The 17924-nt window shown below is 42.7% G+C and overlaps 1 protein-coding gene across 2 annotated transcripts in view; it reads left to right on the top strand.

Annotated features, from left to right (window-relative positions):
* PDZRN4 (PDZ domain containing ring finger 4) overlaps positions 1 to 17924 on the top strand; it is a 394640-nt gene that overhangs the window by 85278 nt on the left and 291438 nt on the right. The window lies entirely within an intron of this gene.

The following is a 17924-nucleotide window of genomic DNA, read 5'->3' as shown; positions in this document are numbered from 1 at the left end:
GGATCATTTGAAGTCTCTACAAGATTAGTAATAAGCATTAGTAATTAGAATTAAAGTTCTATTCTCCTGAATACATTAGATGAGATCAATTTCTTCACAGACTGACAAATGGAAACTATACAGAGGCTTTTAAATTATTATTTCAACCCGTGGTTATAACTTACTAGCCATAGCAATCGTTCAGTAGCATTCATTTAATTGGGTCATATGGGTAGCAGCCAATAAAAGTGTTTGATGTTGTAAATGGCTTCTCTGTGTTTTTTGCATAATTGGTTTCTCATTTCTCTCAACTCACAGGCTTCTCAACCTGGTTTTTTTGTGTTTGTGTGTGTGTGTTTACATCTTGCAAATTAAAGCTCTGCCCCCCTTGGACCTGGGTTTCCTTTCCCTCATTCTAAACCAGCATCTGTTTTTCGACAATTATCGTTTGACTCAAAATGCCAGTCAGCTGTGATTGATCACATTTGCAGACTACAGCCAGGAACTTGAATCTGTGCTCACATGCTTGTGCCATTGTGATTAATGAACATAAATCAGAGGTGACAATTCACAGTTGCTGCTGGAAGGGAAACAGTTATTGAAAATGCAGCATGTTAGTAAGCTTCAGCTTTCTTCCCTTTTAGTACAATTGCATTGGAAAAAAATGCTCGTGTCCCTCAGTGAGCCTTGTGATTATCATTTGAGAGTATTCAAAATATGGACAAAACACATATGCCCTCAGTCCCTTTTTATCATCTTTATAGTTGCAACACATATTAGATTGCTACATGGTAATGCAGCTTAAACATTACATTATCTGAAGCACTATTTACATATGTTTATATTATTGTGAAGAGTTATTATAAAATACTTCAAAAAGGAGGCTTTGTAAACTTGATAGTAAGCTGGTTTTCATCGGTGTTGAAGACTCTGGGAAATGTAAGATAAGGGTATGTCTACACTATGGGATTATTCTGATTTTACATAAACCGATTTTGTAAAACAGATTATATAAAGTCGAGTGCACGTGGCCACACTAGGCACATTAATTCGGCGGTTTGCGTCCATGTACCGAGGCTAGTGTCGATTTCCGGAGCGTTGCACTGTGGGTAGCTAGCCCGTAGCTATCCCATAGTTCCCGCAGTCTCCCCCGCCCCTGGGAATTCTGGGTTGAGATCCCAGTGCCGTATGGGGCAAAAAACATTGTCGCGGGTGGTTCTGGGTACAGCCTCACTCCTCCCTCCGTGAAAGCAGCAGGCAACTGTTTTGCGCCTTTTTTCCTGGGTGAACTGTACAAACGCCATAGCACAGCAAGCATGGACCTTGCTCAGATCAAGACCACAATCGTGGACATTGTAAACACCTCGCGCATTCTCGTGCAGTCTATGCTGAACCAGGACCTGCAAAGCCAGGCAAGGAGGAGGTGGCTATGGCAGCGCGGTGATAAGAGTGATGAGAACATGGACACAGAATTCTCTCAAACCGCGGGCCCCTGCCCTTTGGAGATCCTGCTGGTAATGGGGCAGGTTTTAGCCATTGAACGCCGATTTTGGGCCTGGGAAACAAGCACAGACTAGTGGGACCGCATAGTTTTGCAGATTTGGGACGATTCGCAGTGGCTGCGAAACTTTTGCATGCGTAAATGCACTTTCACGGAACTTTGTGACTTGCTTTCCCCTGCCCTGAAACGCCATAATACTAAGATGAGAGCAGCCCTCACAGTGGAGAAGCGAGTGGCAATAGCCCTCTGGAAGTTTGCAACGCCAGACAGCTACCGGTCAGTTGGGAATCAATTTGGAGTGGGCAAATCTACTGTGGTGGCTGCTGTGATGCAAGTAGCCAAAGCAATCATTAAACTGCTGCTACGAAAGGTGGTGACTCTGGGAAATGTGCAGGTCATAGGGATGGCTTTGCTGCAATGGGATTCCCTAACTGTGGTGGGGCGATAGATGGAACCCAAATCCCTATCTTGGCACCGGAGCACGAGGGCACCCAGTACATAAACCGCAAGGGGTACTTTTCCATGGTGCTGCAAGCACTGGTGGATCACAAGGGATGGTTCACCAACATCCATGTGGGATAGCCAGGAAGGGTTCATGATGCTCGCGTCTTCAGGAAAACTACTCTGTTTAAACTGCTGCAGCAAGGGAATTACTTCCCAGACCAGAAAATAACAGTTGGGGATGTTGAAATGCCTGTAGTTATCCTGGGTGACCCAGCCTACCCCTTGATGCCATGGCTCATGAAGCCATACACAGGCAGCCTGGACAGTAGTCAGGAGTTGTTCAGCTACAGGCTGAGCAAGTGCAGGATGGTGGTAGAATGTGCATTTGGCCGTATAAAGGCACGCTGGCGCACATTACTGACTCACTAAGACCTCAGCCAAACCAATGTCCCCATTGTTATTGCTGCTTGCTGTGTACTCCACAATCTCTGTGAGAGTAAGGGGGAGACCTTTATGGCGGGGTAGGAGGCTGAGGCAAATCACCTGGCTGCTGATTACGCGCAGCCAGACACCAGGGCGATTAGAAGAGCACACCAGGAAGCGGTGCGCATCAGAGAGGCTTTGAAAACGAATTTAATCACGGGCCAGGGTACGGTGTGACTGCTGTGTTTGTTTCCCCTTGATGAACCCCCTCCCAATTGACTCACTCCCTGTATGCAACCCACCCTCCCCCTTCAATTACAAATAAATTACAAATTAAACAAATACATTCACTATCATTTAAAAATCATGTATTCTTTATTAATTAATTAGAAAAAGAGGGAGAGAACTGACAAGGTAGCCCGGGTGTGGTTTGGGAGGAGGATAGGAGAGAAGGAAAAGGCCACTAAAAAAATTTCAAAGTAATGACAGCCTTTTGGTTGGGCTGTCCACGGGGGTGGAGTGGCAGGTGCACAGAGCCTCCCCCCACGCATTCTTACACGTCTGGGTGAGGAGGGTATGGAACATAGTGAGGGGTGAGAGTGGTTATACAGGGGCTGCGGCGGCACTCTGTGACCCTGCTGCTGTTCCTGAAGCTCCACCAGACGTCGGAGGATGTCAGTTTGATCACGCAGCAGCTCCAGAGTTGCATCCCGCCCCCGCATATCTTCCTGCCTACACCTCTGATCTTCCTGCCGCCACCTCTCATCTTGAGCGTCTCTCCTCTCCTCAACGTTCGTACCTCCTATCCTCACGTTGGTCCCTCCTATCCTCACGTTCACTGGTATCTTTCCTGTAATTTGATACCACGTCCTTCCACTCATTCATATGAGCTCTTTCATTGCGGGTTACTTCCATGATTTCCGAGAACATTTCGTCTTGCGTCTTTTTTTTCTGCCGCCTTACCTGAGATAGCCTTCGGGATGGAGTAGGGAGGCTTGAAAAATTTGCAGCTGCATGAGGGAGGGAAAAAAGGGAGAGAAGTATTTAAAAAGATACATTTTACAGAACAATGGTTATACTCTTTCACGGTGAACAACATTATTCACCTTACATAGCACATGTGATTTCACTACAAGGTCGCATTTTGCATCTTAATATTGAGTGCCTGCGGCTCTTGTGTTAGAGATCTCACAGACTCAGGTCCGGGCAGCATAATTCAGCTTGCATGCGTCCATGGTAAGCCATTGTTTTTCGGCTTCTGCAGCCTTCATATACACAGTGCCCTCCTTTCCCAAATACCAAGCAAATCCCGTTCAGTGCTGCTTCTTTCCTGTTAACATGTAGCAGCAGAAACCACCCCCCCCATCCAATTCTTTGGGATGATTGCTTTACCCCTCCCCCCACCGCTTGTCTGGTATCATGGAAGATCACTGCTAAACACTCCCTTTTCCCCTGCACCGCGTGGCTGGTAGCAGGGAAGATCCCTGCTAGCCAAACGCAAAAATGCTCAGCACCATTCCTCCATCCTCCCCTCCCCCTGCTTGGCTACCTGCAAGGAAGGATTTCTTTTAAGCAACAGGCAAACAGCCCAGTAGGAATGGCCATATCTGTCTCCTTAATTAAATTCCTGAGTTTCAACCAGGTTACCATGAACGACATCACTCTCTTGAGGATAACACAGTGAGGTAAAGAACGGATGTTGCTTGAATGCCAGCAATCACCGGGACCATATGCAGCTAGGCTTTGTCATGCAATGATACCAGATTACTTGCTGCATGCATGGCGTGGTCAAGTGTCCTACCATGGAGGACGGAATGAGGCTGCACTGCCCAGAAACCTTCTGCAAAGGCTTTTGGAGTACCTCCAGGAGAACTTCATGGAGATGACCCTGGAGGATTTCCGCTCCATCCCCAGACATGGTAACAGACTTTTCCAATAACTCTAGTGGCCGCGAATTCCTCAGGGAAAATTAATCATAACCATTTTGTTTTCCCAATTCCTCAGGGAAAATTAATCATTTAAAAACGCTTGCTTTTAAACCATGTTTTATGTTTACAAAGGTACACTCACCAGAGGTCCCTTCCATGGCTTCATTGTCTGGGCTAGTGGCTTGGGAGGGCTGGGAGGGTAATTCCGTCTGGGTGAGAAATAGCTCCTGGCTGTTGGTGAGAACAGAGTGCTGTGCGCTCTCTGCAAGCTTGTCCTCCTCTTCCTCCTCCCCATCCTCAGAATCCTCAGCCATGGCTGAGATTACCACTCCCACCTCGGAATCCACAGACAGGGGTGGGGTAGTGGTGGCGGACCCCCTTAGAATTGCATGCAGCTCATCGTAGAAGCGGCATGTTTTCTGCCCTGCCCCGGACCTTCCGTTTGCTTCTTTGGTTTTCTGGTAGGCTTCTCTGAGCTCCTTAACCTTCACACGGCACTGCACTGAGTCCCTGTTGTGGCCTTTCTCCATCATGGCCTTGGAAATTTTTTCAAATGTTTTTTCATTTAATCTTTTGGAACGGAGTTCTGTTAGCATGGAATCCTCTCCCCATATAGCGATCAGTTCTAGTACCTCCCATGCAGTCCATGCTGGAGCTCTTTTTTGATTCTCAGGAGCCTGCATTGTTACCTGTGCTGGTGAGCTCTGCGTGGTCACCTGTGCTGGTGAGCTCTCCACGCTGGGCAAACAGGAAATGAAATTCAAAAGTTCGCAGGGCTTTACTTGTCTATCTGACCAGTGCATCCGAGTTCAGATTGCTTTCCAGAGTGGTCATTGTGGTGCACTGTGGGATACTGCCTGGAGGCCTATACCGTTGATTTGCGGCCACACTAACCCCAATCCGACATTGGAGTACCGATTTCAGCGCTACTCCTCTCGTCGGGGAGGAGTACGGAAACCGGTTTAAAGAGCCCTTTATATCGATATAAAGGGCCTCGTTGTGTGCATGGGTGCAGGGTTAAATCGGTTTAACGCTGTTAAATTCGGTTTAAACGCGTAGTATAGACCAGGCCTAAAATGAATTCTCACCACTCTTCTGTCAAACCTGTAATCTGAGTAGATGTACCATTTATCTCCCATAATCAAAATAGTGGGGTGTAATCCTATTTTGTTTGTAAGAAGGGACTCTCTTGGGATTCTCCCTCGCCCATCCTCCTGGCAGGTATTAAGCATGGAATAATGGAAAAGCAAAATTAAGGCACAATTGTTCCAGGAGTTTGTAGGCTAAAAGGCTACTTTAATTTATTGCCACTTTTTTCATCTGAGCTTCCTCTGTACAACTCTTTTAGCTAAGAATTTAAGCTCATTACCCTATGGAGAGAGTTTATTTCCTGACAATATGTGACACAATTTGCAATGTATACCGTTAATAGACTTGTGCATTCTTCAGGAGATATGTTTAGGGTAAAGACATACGAAACATAATTGACAAATAGCATGTATTGATTTTGGAACTGACCTGATTGACATACTAGAAAAAATAACCAATTTGCCAATAATAGGCCATTCATCCAACAAAATTAGTGTTAAATCTTTGCAGCCACTGAAGTGCTTTAAAGGGGTCACTGCTTTGTCTAAGTGCCTCTTAGAGAAGATCACTTACAAAAATCTACGCATATCCTTATCACCCATATGCACAGCACGCTTTGTAAACATGCTGAAGCTATGCACCGTATGAGAACAAGTATAGTGTAAAATATCATACATCCAGCATACAAAATTATCATTGAGGACTTGTATCACTCTCGTGGAAATATTTATTTTCACATTTCCAACATCAAAACTACATTAGCTATTAGAAAACTCCTGGAGATATTCTGCCTCCACTTTACATTAACTTCAAATGGGTTTTATCTGAAAAGGTGGGGTTTGTCAGTTTAAATATTTTAATTTTTTGATAAAATAAAAAATGTGAGTAAGGATATGAGGAGATCTAAAAAAGGAGGATATCTAAAAAGTAAATTACAGTTCAGTACATAACAATTAAATATGACACAATTTAACATAAGGACAACTGCACATTAGAAGAACCCATTAGAAATAGAGAATAGTGACCCCTCTAGAATGTACCAGTCATGGAGATCTAAAAGTTAGGACCCTATCTCTGTGATATTTCCAGTCATTGCTGGGTTATCTTTCCCAGTGTGTTCATTTTATTGTCTTGTGCAAATCTGTGATGTTCAGTGGTTTGCTAATTCAAAGTTATATTGAATTATTCTTTTTGGTGCTCCTGAGAGGATTAATTTATTTTAGCCCTTGCAGAATACATATCCTCTGATTTCTAGCATTGTCGTTATTGGAAAAATACATTTGATCTCTAGACTTACCCCCATTGTTCGTTTTAGAATAGTGCCACAATAAAGGTTCTGAGTTTCTTTTCTTAAACAAAAGGTTAGAGAAAGGCACTGGTGGTTTGTAATCCTGAAGAGTGGCATGATTTTCACTCCCCAGAGGGTACGTCTATACTAGTGGCTATACACATGGTTGTGCCATAACCCTTCTGTTGTGCACACCTAAACTCCAGAATCACGTTTCTGAAGGTAACTAGAGGGTGGGTAAACAAGCACGCCTGAGGGGTGTAGGTGAGTTCACACTTGAGGCTGTGGTACGGTCCCGTGCCAGTTTGCTGTGTGGACTGGGGTAAAGAGTTTGTACCAGGTCTTGAATTTCAATAGTCTTCCACTCCCATTCCCACAATGCACTGAACCCTTTTCTTTCTGACCCTTATCCAATCTACAGAGATCCCTGCCTGCACATTTTCATCAGTAGTAGCATGCCGCTACACTCTTTAGATCATTGCAGGTGAACATGGATCATGCTCCGAGAGCAGCAGCCTATCTGCTGACCACACCCAGGTGCTGATCAGTGTGTGGTCAGAGTGCGCCATCCTCCATGACTTTTCCTGGAGTGGCCGGAGCATACGCCTGTACCAGGAAATTTCATGAAGGCTAGAGCAGTCAGTGGACAGTTGGCAGACTGTGACCCAGGGCAGGGAATGCATCAAGCACAGGAGGCATAAGACTCCAGTAGTCGCTCTGGGTGGGTGGGAGAGTTTCTCATTCAGTTCCCTTCTACAAGGAGCTTGACCAGATGCTGTGAAGGGTTCCCAATGTAGAGCATGAAGTGGCTCATGGCCCCTTCCCCAAACCTGCTGGCTTCATTGTCTGATGGGATGCTGATCAATGTCAGGGCAGAGAGGTAACAAGGATGCCCAGGAAGACCTGGAGGATAAGGAACATGTAATTCTGCACTTCTACCCTGCCAAGCTGGTTGGGGAAGAGCCCCCTAATTAAACTGAGGAGGACCCCAAGCCACAGCAGGAATCCACAGCTGAGGCTGGTAAATTAGAGTGGAATTCCACCTTCCCCACCAATATCCCCACTTACTCTTACATTTCTAATTTTAAGCTCCAGGGCATTTGAAGTACTGTGCACTGATTTTTCCTCCCAGGATAATATGCCATACATTGCTATGTCTCTGGGTATTTAAGCTGCAGTGCTGAAGCCACAGCATTGTCATGTCCCATCCTCTTATCAAATTCCTCCAACTCTCCCCCCCCCCCCCCGCTAATCCCTGCTCTGCTCTATCCAGAGATGGTCCCTGAGCAAGACACAGCTATTAATCAGTGATTTTATTTATTTCTGTTAGGCATTTGGCTAAAGCTATATCTTAAAAATAGATTATTAATCAGAAATCGTATTTCTCCTGTATGTATGTATTTCTTGGCCAACAGTCGGGCAGTGACGGTCCTGGGACTGTGTTGACCAGGGGAAGGGACAGGGTGGGTGAGAAAGATCTTGGTTGGGAATGGGACAGTTGTAGGAAAGATACAGCTGGTTTTCTAAAAATAACAGCTGTCTTTTGTCCCTGAATTACACTCCCAATCTTACCATTCCCTTACAATCAGGAGCTGTGCAGAACTGGTGAGGAGGGAGATCAGGGAAGTTTGTGGTGGAGTGGAGTTTGTTCCGGGAGGGAGAAGGAAACAGAACACGCTTGTAGAACACTTTGGTTTTCTGAGGAAAAGTTACTCATGGCAGTCCTTTCTCCCTTAGAAAAGTACAACATTTTTATCATCCCTGTCTGTTTCACTGTTAAGGTATTGGAGCACGATGTTCTGGTGATCGCAGGATTTTCTGGTGGGTGAGTGGTGTTCGTGGTTTGTATTTCCCTTGGCACAAAAATGCCGTGTACTAGCTGAGATTATAGTCAATTTCCAGTTGAATTGCCTCTCAGTCCTGTAAGAATATTTCAGAAAATTTCTGATGCAGCAGAAACTCTAGCTGGATCTTGAGGTTCAACAAATGTGCTTGGTCCACTTTCCTAGCTGACTAAACCCCTCCATTCAGCGATATGTGGAGGGGTGACCGTTAGCAGAAACATCTGACTGGTCTAGATAGGGATTTCCCCTACAGGACTGGAAAGCCACCTCTCTTTTCCATTCTGTGGAACTGTTATGTTCTCTGAATGCTGGCCAGCCTTTAAAGAAGAAAGTGCAACATGGTAATGTAGCCCCCGGAAGGAACTGCCCCTTCCACGCCGAAGCACTCTATTAACATTTTAAATTATTAAAAGCATTAGCATGAATATCTTACCATTAGTAGTCTGTGCTCCTTCTTCATGGGCTGCAAAAGTTGTCTGAGACCCAAGAATAGTCTAACAGCCGCATTCCTGGAATGCTGAAAATTGTGGCCTTCTGCAACAATAGTTATAGGGAGGGATGGGGATAGTGCAGTTAGTGTTATGTGCTTACAGAAAGCAGCAGAACTCTTCAACACAGAAGAGGTTTAGATGGCTTAACTGCATGCAGAAAATTGCAACACAGTTCCAGTGACAATACAGGCAATGACAGCCTCTGCTACTACCTTTGCTTACTAACCGCCCCAAACCTTGACCATACATGGGATTAGTGCCCTAGAACAGTTGCTAAGTACAGTTAGCACCTCTGACAATGAACAGTTTTTTAAAAAAAAGAATGGCTGTAATTTAGGGTGACCAGAGGTTCTGATTTTATAGGGACAGTCCCACATTTGGGACTTTTTTTTACATAGGTGCCTGTTACCCCCCACCCTCTTGCTCTCTGGTCACCCTACTGTAATTCCACCCCCCCGCCCCCACCAGCAAACATTGATGAGGTGATTAAGAGAGATCAGTTGCTCCTGATAACAGAGGTTTGTAAACAAGCGTGAATAGTAAAGACAAAAGTATTGTGCAATGCCACCCTCCACTGCACAAACGCAACTCTAAGGCAGTGGTTCCTAAGGTTTGTGAACCCCTGGGGATTTGTGAATTCTTACAACGGGTTCTTGGGAAAAAAATTCCATAATGGCGGACAGAGCTGGCCAGCAGCCTGGAGGAGGGCTGCCCAGAGCATTCAGGGGGCCTGGGGCAAAGCAATTTCGGGGGCCCCTTCCATAAAAAAAAAAAAGTTCCAATACTATAGAATACTATATTCTCGTGGGGGCCTCTGCGGGGCCTGGGGCAAATTTCCCCACTTGCTCCCTCTCCCCCCTCTGGGCTGCCCTAGCCCAGAGCCCCTGGACTTCCAGGAACTAAGCAGATCCAAGCAAAGATATCTATCACACTGAGGAGATTTAAACTTCAAGACTCCTTATAAGAAATGGAAAGAGAGGTGGATATTTTTTGCTGTTTTTAAAATTAAATAGGCAGCTAGTATTGTTTTTCCCCCCAATTATTATGAAGAACAAGTTTAAGCTTTGTTGTAATGTGCACTGTTTGCCTGGACTGCTCCAGACCTGAATGCTTGTGTAGGAGGAACTCTTTGAGTTGGCTTCTTAAATAACTTCATGATGTTTCTCATCTGATACTCCTTGATGAAACATAGGAGCCTTGTCTTATAACAGCCTTATTCAAAGTGATACAAGCTATGACCTTGGAAGTGAGACCTTGGAAGAGTGTTGCCATTTTCATAACGTAATAAAGTGTTGCCATTTTCATAACGTAATAAAATACTGTTATGATAAATAATAATAAATAGTGTGTAGTAAGCATGTCATAAAAACCAATTTTATATTTCCCAGATCACTGCTTTTATAATTTATACTCGGATAAAGGAGAAAATCCCTGGAAATATTCATTTTTAGGAGGAAGTTTGCGAGACTTGACATTTTAGTGAAAGGGGTTCACAGGTTGTTGAAGTTTGGGAGCCACTGCTCTAAGGTGATAAACCAGTGAACATGCCCTGTTATAATTATCTTTAATGCGTGCAGTGTGATAGGAATGAATGGCTGATGAGCTTCAGCTACAGGAGAGCTAAACTATCACAAAGTTATGTATCCCCATATACCAATCTTGCCTCTTGTGCTTTGCCAGCTGCTGTGAAGGTGTCTCTTGGCATAGGCAGATGTCATTCTCTGCCACCCTGCTGTACACTTACAGCAAGATGCGTGCACTTATAGCATCCATGATTTGCGTTGCCCACTGGGAACTAAGACCAGTGTGCATGTGGGTGGGATCTGGCTGCCAGTACAGAGTTTGTAAACCAGACTTGTCCTTAGGATGAAAGAACTCCCGCTTACCTTCACAAACATATAGAGCGTGCAGTGGTGAGAATATTATGAATGTCTGGATGCCAATGTGGCAAACGCCAAATGCATAGGCAGGGCTAACGAGATTTCAGTCTCCCAAACATACTCCATGACCATTCTGCAGCTACTTAGCTTGTAACTGAATTCCTTTTTTCAACGGCCGTTGATGTTGGGGTATGGTTTCATGAGCCAAGTTAGGAGTGAGTAGGCGAGGTCCCCCAAAATAACATTCTACAGAACAATACATTTCTGGGGAATAAAGTCCCTTCTTCTCCCTTCAAATACAACCCTGAACTTATCAACACCTCGGTGTCATGAACTTTTCCAGTGCTTTGTATTCATGAATTTACCTCTGTGGCCCATCAAGCCTTGCAGACTGAATGAACAGTAACCATTTAGGTTCACATACTCACTTGCCCCTTGTGGTGGGCAAAGTATTGGGCCATGTGTGCCATCAGTGGTCCCTGCAGAGTTTGGAAGCCTCATCCTCTGAAATCCAGCTGTTACTTCTGGAATGCTTGTTATGACAGAGACTTGTGGGTAGGTCAGTATTAATTGCCTCACAAACTTGCACAAGCATGACCCTGACAGCATGTTTCCTTAAGTGGTTTGCATAAAACCAATAGCTGTCCAGTGTTGCCAGCTTCCACAGGACAATAGCCATCCACTTCTGCACCAGAATGGCTTCACTGAATCAAGTGTTCTGGCAAGCTCCTCACACAGCTCCATCAAGGTCTGTTTCCTCATTCAGAAGTTCTGCGGCCACTGCTGTTCATTCCAGGTTTCTACCATACTGTCTGATTCTCCTGAACCAGAAGCGACGGTCCATCCCAGGCCATATCTGTACCGTGTGAGCCAAATGAATTGTCAGTAACCCTCCAGGTCAGCTGCCTTTGCCATGTCAGCAAGTTCTGGCCAAATTCCATCTAGCATCTCACCGATTGCCTGCTCCAGAGCATAACCATTTTGTTCCACAACAAGGAGTAGGAGTAGAATCAGATTGTTATCCCCGTGTTCCCTGTTTTCCACCAAGTTCAGCAAGGAATAATGGTAAGGGGCGATGTGATCAGGAACTGCCAGTGGCAACTATATGAAGATGCAAGACAGTACTGACAACACACAGCAAAGCAGTTCCTAGAATGTCTCCCTGTGATGCACAGAGCCCTGGGATACCATCCCTGAAATGATTGTGCTAACGACACGTAATGTCAGCAGCAGTGTGGCCTTCCAGCACTGCCTAATGTGGACACTGTGCGCGGGTATGGTGAACTTATATAAGAATGTAAATGGTCCTTTACTTGAATATGGACATAGCCAATGTATACATAGCTGTAGTGGGAGGTAATGCTCAGGAGGGCCATAAGCTATAGGTAGTGGGGGAGAAAACCTCAGAGACTATGGCTGAGATTTCTAAAGCAGTCTAGAGAATTCAACCTCCTATTTTCCATTAAGTTTAATGGCTGCTGTGTGTCTGAATCTGTGGTGCTGTGTTGAGAGACTCAATCCTGGGTTTATGGACTGTTGAGGGGATGGGTCTGGTGAAGTAGAGCTCTGCTGCACTCAAGTGCATGGTGGACTCTTTCACCCAAAGTCCCTAAAACAACGGCTAAACACTGGTGAGCATATTATTTAAAACTGTTACAAATTTTAACATTCCATGGAGAATCAAGGAAGTAGCATGCCAAGTTTTATATATACAACATTCTAAATTAAAACGCAGTATTTTTTTCCTGGTATGTTTTAAATTTCCTTGAATACTCTTACTCGGTGGGCTTCAGAGGCCAAATTTAGCAAGCAGTGCCTTAATGGAACCACTGTTGTCATTTATTAACCTTTTGAATCCTTCCGAGTGTACAGTATGGGTTCATACAGACATTCTGTATCAAATAGCCTTTGTGGAAATAAGCTGTACAGCATGGCCTCCTTCGGATTATTATTAGCTTGTCAGACAGATGGTCTTGCTTGGAATGCAAGGGGTAGGAAATTCAGCAGTTTCACATAAATCACTGTTTGGGAGTGTGATACACACATTATTGTCGTGATTTAGGGTGATCACTTCACTCTTGAGTGACAGAGTGAAGCGTGGGCTGCCCTAATGAGTAAAGTTACAGCTGGTATTTCCCTCAGCAGGTGATCTGTTTTTATACTGAACATATCTCTAGTGTGTTTCATTATTGCTTGGAGTTTTATCCACTGGGGAATTTTGTTTTCCTTGTGATGCTCTTTGTGATAGGTGTCTTTTCTGCAGAAAGCTGTTGGATTACTAATTACATTACTAATTACTACTTTGAAGTGCGGTTTGAATTAACGCTGGCAGATACAAATGAGCTTGTGACATAAAATATTTGTGTAAAAGATGCATACGTTCATTGAAAAAAATATGGTTAATCAATTCACTATGTAAAGAAAAATGAGTTTAATTTGATGTCTTGCACTTAACTTTTGTGTGGGAGCTATCAATGTGAATAGCCCCAAGTGACATTCTTCCCTTTGAGCCAGTATTAACGCAACCCCTGGCAGGGTACAATGCAGTGTTGGACCTGTTATCTTTCAGATTAAATGTAAAACTGAGACCTTTGACCTCTTGTGGTAATTAAAAACCCATAGCAACTTTCACAAGATCAGGGGTGTTATCCCAAGTGAACTGGCTAAATTCCAATTTAGGTAATTACACTCTGCCTAGCTACATGCCTCCAGTAGTTTCAATATATATTATTTGCTTTCTGACATATACTACCTTGTGTTACTATTTGTTGCAGCTACCACATTCTATTGAGAGCTGGCTACCTTTCAAACTGGATAGGAAGTGATGAATGTGCACTGTTCTATTTAAGCAGGTCTGTAAAGTGGATTGGGATTCTTCATGTCAAGCAATATATAAATGGTTAATGTTTTTTTTTTCTTTCATTACATTACATGGGAGGATATCTATTTACAGATACACTCCATTGCCATTTATGGCACATTTTTCTGGGTACGTTCTAGTGTTCTAAGAAGTCGTAGAAATTCTGACATATCTCCAGTAAAACAAAATGTATAGGTATTATGATTTTACCCCTTTCAGAATCTTTCTTAATTATAAAACACTACAAATGTTCAGTGACTCTACTGACCATTCTGATGCCACTTTGTTCTTTACTTGACATGTTCCCTCATTAACTGATAATAGGTTGTTCCATTGTTATTGCAATAGATTATCTTCTGTTCATTTTTTTAATGTAACTATTTTTGTAATGAGGAAAATACAATGCTGTGATTCCATAAAATACATAGGATGTGCATCTGTTTCTTTCCCACCTACTACAGATTTATTAAGCGTTTGTATTAAACAGAATTGTTCACTTTTGCTTCTTACTCTTATTTGTCTCACTTAGACAACACTGTAGCCCTCAGGTACCCCAGGATGAGCATACTTGTCCTGAGAATGCCACGCTGAGAAAGAAGCAGAGTCCCTCTCATTCTTCTCCAGAGCAAGAACCTCACTTTCCTACACAGACCTGCTCCTCCTTTTTTGAATGACCCACACACCTTCCTGACCCACCTATTACTCCTTTGAACAGTAGGAGAGAACCTTAACTTTGGACTTGTCTACGTCAGGAAATTTACTCGTCGTACTGTACCGTTATAGTTATATTGGTATAACTCCCCACGTGAGCACTCTGATTCTGGTGTAACAGTGCGTTCTTCTGAATTCAAAGCAAGTAGTATAACTCCCACACTGAGACATGTCTTCCTAATCCTGACGAAGGTGTGGTTTGACATTGAGAGGGAGGCAGTACATGTCAGCTACCTTAGTAGGGTGTCTGAGAGAACCAGGGATATTCCTGACAGAGAAGAGTCAGATTGGCACTGGCTCTTTGCAAGAATCCTGACTCCTCCTGTATCTCCCAGTTAGCCAAGGATCCTCACTTCTCACAGTGTATCCTCACCCTGACCCTCCAGCAGCTCAGCTGTAAACTGGCCAGTTCAAAGGGTAAGCACAATAGATTAGCCAGTTTTCCAAGGAGAATTATGATTAGAGGTCTGTTAGATGCACACATTGGAGGAGAATTTTACTGGAAACTTTTGTGATTCACAAATTGGAAACTAAACTGTCTAAGATTAAAAAATTATAAAGGTTCTGAAACCTGTATGATCCATGTCAGACTTCATTTGGAGAGGTCTCTTACTCTTCTTCTGATAGGTATTGTCATCCTTAAGCATTCAAAAAATCATGAGTCAAGCCCCAGAAAATGATGAGAGTGGCTTAAAATCATGTGGAATTTTTTTTAAAGAACCACAACATTTTGCTTTTGGGTGCTCTCAAGACTCATTTTCAAGCTTTTCTCTGCAGTGATATCTGCTAGACATTTACTTTTTTTAAAATAAAAGTTCAGGTACTCATATAGTCTGATTCCAGTAGCTGGTGATTTTAGAAAAAAACCAAATACCATGAGAGTTGGGATAAAATCACAAGAGTTGATGACATTGTTGTGAAACCATAAGAATATTTTCAGAAATTATCACTTCAACATGTCATTTGGCTGACATTAGAGAGTAGGCCTCATTAACTAATATTGAAAACCAACAATTCTCATGAAAAGTATCACACATTTATTTTATAAACTTTACCAGATGGTACTGAAATTGTTTCTGTTTAATAAGAAACAAACTTTTGCTTTAAAAAAGCATTATGCAGGGATTAAGTCTTGTCAATTTTATCAACTTTTAAATGAGATTATTGTAAAAAAATAAGTTATAATGAGGATAATACTTATATTAAATAATGCATATAACGGGAAATGTACTTTCATGCTGTATATGGTATATGTCTCAGATGTTCTGTGCTATAAATGTACAAATGTGTATATATATACATACATACACACCCAAAAATGGGCATGGAAGAAGAACCTTATTTTACTATAAAGTCTGTGGAATGGCTGTGCCTCTTTCTAATCACTCAAAACTTCCAGTAGGTTCACACAGCAGTATTACCCCCATGCCTTGGTATAGGGAATGAATTCATGATCTTTAGATGCAGAGACAAGTGATACTAGCCACTTATGAGAACCTCTAGGGCTGAAACTTCTCTGCTTGTGTTTGCAACAACCCACATGTTTACCACCAGGTGGCAGAATATCCCAGCCTAACTAGTAAAGTTGCATATTAGAAGTAGCTTAGGCTGTGTAGTTGATTGCATTATATTTTGATTTATTGTTTATGGTAATGAAAGAATGCTCTCAATAGCTTGTGCGTGTGTATAAATTTGTGTAAGCATGTGTGCATATAAGTCTATCGTTTATTCCTGCAGGCTTGTAGCTGTGAAATGTTTGTTAAGATTGAGTTAATTTTTTGAGTATCATAACCTCAAAACCTTTATTCATAGGCCAGGTGAGGCACTTCGAGCCAGATGGTGAGCTTTTTCTGTATTGTCCTTATTGTCACCTCAGCCTTACTTATAGGTTAAGTATGCTCTGAACAGGTGGATGGATAATTGACTTGCCATGCTCATCAGTGCTGTGCCAAATTGCACATGATGGTTTTGTGATGTAAGGAGGTCCTGCTTTTAGGGACTTAACTGAGACTTCAAAACAAACTAAGGTTATAGAGCTGCTCAAGTTGTGATCCCTAAGGTCACATGCCAGGGCTTCATCCACTCCTAGAGATCTGGACAGGAAACATTATTTAAAGGAAATCAATTTCCCCTTTAAAGATTAGCAACTCATTGAATGCAAAATACAAAACCCTGTTTATATAGGTGGGGATTATATTATTTTTAGAAATTATGTAGAATAAAAGGATATTAGATGTTTTAGTCTGCTGCTAGGATTTTAAGGCAAACAACCTTCCATCTGATGCAAAAGCCAATTATGTTAATGGTCTCACAGATCTAAAAGATGTGGCCATATGTCAGTATAGCTCTTTCACACAGAATATTTTTTCACAGATAAAAGGACTCACCTGTCTCATGCTATATTTGCACTGCAAATTAAAATAGTGTTTTTTATTTTGCATAAGATATTTCAGTCAATGTTACCATGAAAAAATTCTAAGATAAAAATCAGTAGATGGATGAGTACACTCAATTTTTCTGGCTACAAGTGTAGTAGCCAACATCAGAAAGCCAAAACCAGTGTAAAATATAGTGATTAGTAAGATCTCCGCCTTCCATAAAGGAAAGTAATCTACAGATTCTTTATGATTTGAGAGGGCTGATATTTTTCTGTCAGGTTTAGAAACTGTGTGTGTGTTCTAATAAAGGCATATTACAGTGTTCTACGTGAATGGTGGAAACTACTAAAAATGTAGAATGCTGCAGTAAGGGGAGCACTGAGGATGTTAGGAGGTCTAGGCTACTATGAAAAGATATAATGGCCTCAGCAGACATTTTAAATAAACATTTGCTCATATCTTCATGTTTAACACTGACTGCCGTTCAACAAACAAACAAATTTTTATGGAAGATTAACATGAACTGTCCTAATCAGGATTAAGGAGCAGTGGAGGACCATGTAGAGGAACTTGGGCTGTATACATTTGCATTATGTCTAACTGAGCTTGCCAATCTTTAAACGTTACTATTAAAAAAAAAATCACCCCTAAAATCACCAGGGGGAGGAAGAAAGGAGGAAATAGAGCATTGTCAATGTGTGTGAAAATTCCACACCATTTCTCTCCAACCCTGAATGTATTCATAGTTGTGTTGCCCACCAGCACCTGAGTTGTGATTCACAATACAAATAAGTATAATAGAAGAGCTTCAGAAATTAGACTTGCTGCATCTTGTTCAAAGAGACAAGATTCATTTTAGACAGCCTTGCTGTTAGCTGTGAGAGCTCCCTGTGCACTTGGAGAGAAAATTATAAATATTGCTCGCTGCGTTTCAGAAGGTAGACCCCCCACCTCCTGCAGCATTGACATTTCTGCAAATCCCCCACCAACTATTCTAACAGGAAGAATGAGGCATTTTTTATCTGAAATGCTAGAAATGAGTTAGGATGATCTCTGCAGCCTTTTTGTTTTGTCTTTATTGAGGTGAGCATGTCAACCACTGTCAGCA

Source organism: Gopherus evgoodei, chromosome 1, assembly GCF_007399415.2.
Source record: "Gopherus evgoodei ecotype Sinaloan lineage chromosome 1, rGopEvg1_v1.p, whole genome shotgun sequence".
In the NCBI taxonomy this organism is placed as follows: Eukaryota; Metazoa; Chordata; order Testudines; family Testudinidae; genus Gopherus; species Gopherus evgoodei.
Note: the sequence above shows the minus strand (reverse complement) of the source record. Positions and strands in the feature narration are given on the sequence as shown.